The sequence below is a fragment of the Mobula birostris genome, chromosome 28 (genome assembly GCF_030028105.1).
Source record: "Mobula birostris isolate sMobBir1 chromosome 28, sMobBir1.hap1, whole genome shotgun sequence".
In the NCBI taxonomy this organism is placed as follows: domain Eukaryota; kingdom Metazoa; phylum Chordata; class Chondrichthyes; order Myliobatiformes; family Myliobatidae; genus Mobula; species Mobula birostris.
Genome location: NC_092397.1, coordinates 30,268,548 through 30,277,460, shown reverse-complemented (window position 1 = coordinate 30,277,460; position 8,913 = coordinate 30,268,548).

Below are 8,913 nucleotides of genomic sequence, written 5' to 3'. Positions count from 1 at the left end.
ATAAAAGCATACTCTACAGAATTACAAACAGGTAACAGAATTTGAACAAGAGTCCATTGTAGTATAAAGTGGTCAAAGTGGTGCTGTACTGAGATGGTGATGAGGGTTGTCCAGGTTTGTTAAACAACAGAATGTCTGTACCCGTCAGTCTCTGGTACAGTGTAAGAGTATGGCGTTCATTCTGCACCCGTCGGTCTCTGGTACAGTGTGAGAGTGTGGGGTTCATTCTGTCCCTGTCAGTCTCTGGTACAGTGTGTGTGGGGTTCAGTCTGTACCTGTCAGTCTCTGGTACAGTGTGAGAGCATGGGGTTCAGTCTGTACCTGTCAGTCTCTGGTACAGTGTGAGAGTATGGGGTTCATTCTGTACCTGTCAGTCTCTGGTACAGTGTGAGAGTGTAGGGTTCATTCTGTACCTGTCAGTCTCTGGTACAGTGTGAGAGTATGGGGTTCATTCTGTACCTGTCAGTCTCTGGTACAGTGTGAGAGTGTAGGGTTCATTCTGTACCTGTCAGTCTCTGGTACAGTGTGAGAGTTGGACTTCACAATGTGTCTTCCAATCTCTCATGCAGTCTAAATTTATAACGTTCTTAGAGACTCATTCTTACAATTGAACTCTTTGATTAAATCAAGTTTGCTTTTTAAATAAAATCATACAATGTGATGAGGCTACACAGCTTGGAAGAACAATATTTTCTGTCTGGGTAACTTTCGAACTGATAGCATGAACATTAAATTTTCAAACTTCTGGTAATGCTTCCGCCCCCCCCTCACCAATTCTCATCCCCTTTTCTTCTCTCATCTTGCCCACCCATCACCTCTCTCTTGTGCTCCTCCCCCCTTTTCTTCCATGGCCTTCTCTCTCTTTCACCAATCAACTTCCCAGCTCTTTACTTTTTTCCTCCCCTTTCAGGGTTCACCGATCACCTTGTTTTCTCTCACCCCTACCCCCACCTTTTAAATCTATTCCTCGTCTTTTGTATGAGTGTGAGGGCAGTTTGCTGTTCTCGGTGTCGGATGTGGGAGGCCCTGGAGTCTACAAGCCTCCCGGACGTCTACATCTGCTTGGCGCTTGCGAGATGCAGCTCCTAAGGGACCGCGTTACGGAACTGGAGCTGCAGCTCGATGACCTTCGTCTGGTCAGGGAGAGTGAGGAGGTGATAGAGAGAAGTTGCAGGCAGGTGGTCACGCCGGGGCCACGGGAGGCAGATAAGTGGGTCACGGTTAGGAGGGGGAAGGGGAAATGTCAGGTAATAGGGAGTACCCCGGTGGCTGTGCCCCTTAACAACAGGTACTCCTGTTTGAGTACTGTTGGGGGGGACAGCTTACCCAGGAGAAGCGACAGTGGCCGTGCCTCCAGCACAGAGTCTGGCCCTGTAGCTCAGAAGGGTAGGTCAAGGAAGAGGAGGGCAGTTGTGATAGGGGACTCGATAGTAAGGGGGTCAGATAGGCGATTCTGTGGACGCAGTCCAGAGACCTGGATGGTAGTTTGCCTCCCTGGTGCCAGGGTCCGGGATATTTCTGATCGTGTCCAAGATATCCTGAAGTGGGAGGGTGAGGAGCCAGAGGTTGTGGTACATACAGGTACCAATGACATAGGTAGGAAAAGGGATGAGGTCCTGAAAGGAGAATATAGGGAGCTAGGAAGGGAGTTGAGAAAAAGGACCGCAAAGGTAGTAATCTCAGGATTACTGCCTGTGCCACGCGACAGTGAGAGTAGGAATGCGATGAGTTGGAGGATAAATGCGTGGCTGAGGGATTGGAGCAGGGGGCAGGGATTCAAGTTTTTGGATCATTGGGACCTCTTTTGGCGCAGGCGTGACCTGTACAAAAAGGACGGGTTGCACTTGAATCCTAGGGGGACCAATATCCTGGCAGGGAGATTAGCGGGGGCTACTGAGGTGACTTTAAACTAGAATGGTTGGGGGGTGGGAATCAAATTAAAGAGGCTAGGCGTGAGGAGGTTAGTTCACTACAGGGGGATGGGAACCAGTGCAGAGAGGCAGAGAGGTGTAAAGTGAGGGTAGAAACAAAAAGTACTAAGGAGAAAAGTAAAAGCGGCAGGCCGACAAATCCAGGGCAAGCATTAAAAAGGGCCACTTTTCAGCATAATTGTATAAGGGCTAAGAGAGTTGTAAAAGAGCGCCTGAAGGCTTTGTGTGTCAATGCAAGGAGCATTCGTAATAAGGTGGATGAATTGAAAGTGCAGATTGTTATTAATGATTATGATATAGTTGGGATCACAGAGACCTGGCTCCAGGGTGACCAGGGATGGGAGCTCAACGTTCAGGGATATTCAATATTCAGGAGGGAAGACATGAAGGAAGGGGAGGTGGGGTGGCGTTGCTGGTTAAAGAAGAGATTAACACAATAGAAAGGAAGGACATAAGCCGGGAAGATGTGGAATCGATATGGGTAGAGCTGCGTAACACTAAGGGGCAGAAGACGCTGGTGGGAGTGGTGTACAGGCCACCTAACAGTAGTAGTGAGGTCGGAGATGGTATTAAACAGGAAATTAGAAATGTGTGCAATAAAGGAACAGCAGTTATAATGGGTGACTTCAATCTACATGTAGATTGGGTGAACCAAATTGGTAAAGGTGCTGAGGAAGAGGATTTCTTGGAATGTATGCGGGATGGTTTTTTGAACCAACATGTCGAGGAACCGACTAGAGAGCAGGCTATTCTGGACTGGGTTTGGAGCAATGAGGAAGGGTTAATTAGCAATCTTGTCGTGAGATGCCCCTTGGGTAAGAGTGACCATAATATGGTGGAATTCTTCATTAAGATGGAGAATGACATAGTTAATTCAGAAACAAAGGTTCTGAACTTAAAGAGGGGTAACTTTGAAGGTATGAGATGTGAATTAGCTAAGACAGACTGGCAAATGACACTTAAAGGATTGACGGTGGATATGCAATGGCAAGCATTTAAAGGTTGCATGGATGAACTGCAACAAATGTTCATCCCAGTTTGGCAAAAGAATAAATCAAGGAAGGTAGTGCACCCGTGGCTGACAAGAGAAATTAGGGATAGTATCAATTCCAAAGAAGCAGCATACAAATTAGCCAGAGAAAGTGGCTCACCTGAGGACTGGGAGAAATTCAGAGTTCAGCAGAGGAGGACAAAGGGCTTAATTAGGAAGGGGAAAAAAGGTTATGAGAGAAAACTGGCAGGAAACATAAAAACGGACTGTAAAAGCTTTTATAGATATGTAAAAAGGAAAAGACTGGTAAAGACAAATGTAGGTCCCCTGCAAGCAGAAACAGGTGAATTGATTATGGGGAGCAAGGACATGGCAGACCAATTGAATAATTACTTTGGTTCTGTCTTCACTAAGGAGGACATAAATAATCTTCCAGAAATAGTAGGGGACAGAGGGTCCAGTGAGATGGAGGAACTGAGCGAAATACATGTTAGTAGGGAAGTGGTGTTAGGTAAATTGAAGGGATTGAAGGCAGATAAATCCCCAGGGCCAGATGGTCTGCATCCCAGGGTGCTTAAGGAAGTAGCCCAAGAAATAGTGGATGCATTAGTGATAATTTTTCAAAACTCGTTAGATTCTGGACTAGTTCCTGAGGATTGGAGGGTGGCTAATGTAACTCCACTTTTTAAAAAAGGAGGGAGAGAGAAACCGGGGAATTATAGACCAGTTATCCTAACGTCGGTGGTGGGGAAACTGCTGGAGTCAGTTATCAAGGATGTGATAACAGCACATTTGGAAAGTGGTGAAATGATCGGACAAAGTCAGCATGGATTTGTGAAAGGAAAATCATGTCTGACGAATCTCATAGAATTTTTTGAGGATGTAACTAGTAGAGTGGATAGGGGAGAACCAGTGGATGTGGTATATTTGGATTTTCAGAAGGCTTTTGATAAGATCCCACACAGGAGATTAGTGTGCAAACTTAAAGCACACGGTATTGGGTGTAAGGTATTGGTGTGGGTGGAGAATTGGTTAGCAGACAGGAAGCAAAGAGTGGGAATAAACAGGACCTTTTCAGAATGGCAGGTGGTGACTAGTGGGGTACTGCAAGGCTCAGTGCTGGGACCCCAGTTGTTTACAATATATATTAATGACTTGGATGAGGGAATTAAATGCAGCATCTCCAAGTTTGCGGATGACACGAAGCTGGGTGGCAGTGTTAGCTGTGAGGAGGATGCTAAGAGGATGCAGGGCGACTTGGATAGGTTGGGTGAGTGGGCAAATTCATGGCAGATGCAATTTAATGTGGATAAATGTGAAGTTGTCCACTTTGGTGGCAAAAATGGGAAAACGGATTATTATCTGAATGGTGGCCCATTAGGAAAAGGGGAGGTGCAATGAGACCTGGGTGTCATTATACACCAGTCATTGAAAGTGGGCATGCAGGTACAGCAGGCGGTGAAAAAGGCGAATGGTATGCTGGCATTTATAGCGAGAGGATTCGAGTACAGGAGTAGGGAGGTACTACTGCAGTTGTACAAGGCCTTGGTGAGACCACATCTGGAGTATTGTGTGCAGTTTTGGTCCCCTAATCTGAGGAAAGACATCCTTGCCATAGAGGGAGTACAAAGAAGGTTCACCAGATTGATTCCTGGGATGGCAGGACTTTCATATGAAGAAAGACTGGATGAACTGGGCTTGTACTCGTTGGAATTTAGAAGATTGAGGGGGGATCTGATTGAAATGTATAAGATCCTAAAGGGATTGGACAGGCTAGATGCAGGAAGATTGTTCCCGATGTTGGGGAAGTCCAGAACGAGGGGCCACAGTTTGAGGATAGAGGGGAAGCCTTTTAGGACCGAAATTAGGAAAAACTTCTTCACACAGAGAGTGGTGAATCTGTGGAATTCTCTGCCACAGGAAACAGTTGAGGCCAGTTCATTGGCTATATTTAAGAGGGAATTAGATATGGCCCTTGTGGCTACGGGGGTCAGGGGGTATGGAGGGAAGGCTGGGGTGGTGTTCTGAGTTGGATGATCAGCCATGATCATAATAAATGGCAGTGCAGGCTCAAAGGGCCAAATAGCCTACTCCTACAACTATTTTCTATGTTTTCATCTTCAGTCTTGCCGAAGGGTTTTGGACGGAAACATTGACTGTATTTTTTTGTTCTACAGGTGCTACCTGGCCTGCTCAGTTCTTTTGTCTGTGTTGATTGGATTTGCAGCAACTGCAGATTTTCTCCTGTTTGTGCCACAATGCTGTACATCAGTGTATCAGCGATGATGTGTCTGGTTACATTGTACTAATCTGAATGGACTGTGGAGCAAAGCCTCCAGAGCAACAAGTCCAGGCTATTGAATCCAACTCTGGTCTTGTGATAAATATGTAACTTTCCTCGAGTCTCTGCATGGCGGGGGGGGGGGGGGGGTTGAATAGTGTGTAGCGTGTAGCAACATTCAGGCTGATGGAATTGAGAATGATTTTGACTGTAGATACGTAACCCATGTGTCCACAGTGATCAGTGATGGGACCTCTGTCTGATCAGATTAAAACACACATGGGCTGATCAGATCGCTGATGACACAAATGTGGGTGCAGTTGTGGGTGGTGAGGAAGGTTGTCAAACAGACAGAACTGGATGTAGATCAATTGGAATCATGGATGAAGAAATGGGGGGCAGAGTTTAATCTGGACAAGTGTGAGGAGTTTACAGGTCCAATGTTGGAGGAAACTCCACAGTAAATGGCAACACCCTTGGAAGCACTGATATATCTTGATGTGTTTGTCCATAACATCCTACAAGTGAAATTGAAAGGAAATAAACTGCTATAAAGATCACAGAGTGAGAGGACTTGGGGGGAAGGGGGTGTCTGTGTAGGGTAATGAAATGGGTGGAAACACGCAGAATTAACAACCACCAACATTGAGCTGTGTTTCTCTTTAAAAGGCTGGACAGATGTTATGATGTAATTAGGTGATTTTTTTTAAACCGTGCTTTGTTTCTGTGTTTGGAGAACAATAAATGAGTCGTTATAGTTGTCCTTAAACATAAAATGCCTCATGCCATTTTATTTGCAAAAACCCACAATAACATACTGGTTACCAGTAGCATTCACACCACAAGAATACCGCAGTGTCAAGCTGCACCCAGAAAGCCTGATCACATTCTCTTCAGCTTCAATGGCATTGCTGACTCTGGGTTTACCATGGTCGAATGCCAGCAGGGTCATAATCAGCAGAAACTCTCACAAAGCAGCTCTGTTTGTATTGTGTGCTTTAGTGGGTCTGTGGAGATACCCAGAATGTGAAACTATACTAATGGAGAGAGACACACTGACCCAAGTCACAGCTTGATGGGCAGAGAGGAAAACAGAGAATTTGATGTTGTGTCCTGATGCCTGAACTATGCCCAGTTACAAATGTTGTTCCTCCAAACTGTGTTCAGCCTCACTGTAACAGTGTGACATCAGACATCAACATGAAAACTAAAATAATCTCAGCTGAGGTGTATTCTCTTTCACCTGTTGATCTTCTTTGCAAACATTTTACAGGGCAGAAAAGACTGAATTTCTGTCTGAAAATCTCAAACACAACAGTGTGTCGGTTCTCACGTGTTTGTCAGTTCGCCAACATTCGAATGCTACCAACCATTGAATGTGAAGGATGAGATGGCTGAGAAGACAGCACACCAGTCTTTGCAAGGAGAACCCCAATATGTGGACATGTCCTTGATCTGACCTGATAAATGGCCAGTGTTGATACTGGTGAGCTGACATTCACCGCAAGGGATTCACCAGGCCACTGCACCCGCAGATACACCAGCAAGTTCACACGGGAAGAGGCCATTCACCTGCTCCGTGTGTGGGACAGGATTCATTCAGTCACATGAGCTATTACAACACCAGCCAGTTCACACGGGAAGAGGCCATTCACCTGCTCTGTGCATGGGACGGGATTGATTCAGTCACATGACCTCTTACAACACCAGCAAGTTCACACGGGGAGAGGCCATTCACCTGCTCCGTGTGTGGGACAGGATTCATTCAGTCACATGAGCTCTTACAACACCAGCCAGTTCACACGGGAAGAGGCCATTCACCTGCTCTGTGCATGGGACGGGATTGATTCAGTCACATGACCTCTTACAACACCAGCAAGTTCACACTGGGAGAGGCCATTCACCTGCTCCGTGTGTGGGACAGGATTCATTCAGTCACATGACCTCTTACAACACCAGCCAGTTCACACGGGGAGAGGACATTCACCTGCTCCCTGTGTGGGGCGGGATTTATTCAGTCACATGAGCTCTTACAACACCAGCCAGTTCACACGGGGAGAGGACATTCACCTGCTCCCTGTGTGGGGTGGGATTTATTCAGTGACATGAGCTATTACAATACCAGGCAGTTCACGCCGGTGAGCAGCTGCACTTGGCTCTGTTGTCTCGGTCTCTCAGTATAGCTTCACACCTGCTCCGAGTGTGGGAGGAGATTCATTCAGTTCACCCACTTTGTGAGGCTCCAGTGAGTTTATAATACATAGAGGACACACTTCGGTCTTGTGTCGGTAAGGAAGTTTATGCAGTCATCCCACCTGTTGAAACACTGGCAACTTCACAGCAGGGAGGAAGTTGAAATAAGCTCCATGTGAACATTTTAATCATCATGGTGACTGAATCTAGTTGGAAGTTCATGTGAGACTGTTAATGTCAGATTCTGCAGATATTGCAACTGATCACTGAGCATTGGAGGGTTCGTTCTGCTGATGTTAGTTTTAAACAACACTGGTGTTTAATATTGTGGATCTGTGACAAATTAATCAGTTCTATTTCAGATCCTGTGTCTCAGGTGCTTCCCGCCTGTCACACAGCTAATGTACAGTAGACAGGCCACTCAGTTCATCTGGTACCTGCTCATATTCCTGTTGCACAGCAGAGCTTTCAAACCCATCCCTGCTGTTCACCACTCACTCACCCTATAAAATTCAGCTTGCAACTGCTCACCGGGCTGTGAATGAACAGGTTTACTTTGAATTAAATCCCGAACTTTCTGGAAACTGCAGAAGATGAATTCACGAGGGTTTTGTCCCAAATATTCCTCATCCCTCACAGCTCTGGACCAAGGATGAAGTCTTGTGTGCTTAAAATCTTCCTGTCCTGCTCTATTCATTGTTTTGTGTCATTTTCACTGATTTCGAAGGTCTGTGCCTCACCCTGCCGGGCTGTTGCAATACAACACTCTCCTCTAAAGTACGACAGCAGAATGGTGGAGCAGAAACAAGAGGGGTCAGCACAAATGAGGGCTTTGGAGCTCCAGATGTGATGGAGGCTCGAGTTTACGTGGAGTAGAAGGAGGGAATCAGACCAGGAGGATGAGGCTGCAAATGAAAAGTTCAGCAACATTTGGAAACTGATTGAAAAAAAGAGGTTTATGTTTGCAAAGTGCTGGAGGGACTCAGTGCCCCTGGCAACATTTATGCAGAGGAATAAATAGTTGATATTATGGGCCAAGACACTTCATCCTATCTAGACTGTTTATTCCTCTGTTTAGCTGCTGCCTGACCTGCTGAGTTCCTGCAGTACTTTGTGTGTGTCACTTTACAGTTTATTCCCAGCATCTGCTGAACCTCGAGTTTCATATCTGCATTTCGAAGTGAGTGAGACTGTGACAGTTGTCACACAAAGTGCCTGTTGACATTGAGTAATAAACAGGAGAAAATCTGCAGATGCTGGACATCCAAGGAACACACACAACATGCTGGAGAAACTCTGCAGGCCAGGCAGCATCTGTGGATAAAAGTACAGCTGATGTTTTGGGACAAGGATCTTCAGCAGGACTGGAGAAAAAACAATGAGGAGTAAATTTTAAAGGTGGGGAGGGGAGAGAGAAACACAAAGTGACAGGTGGAATTGGGAGGGGGAGGGATGAAGTAAAGAGCTGGGAAGTTGATTGGTGAAAGAGATACAGGGCTGGAGAAGGGGGAATCTGA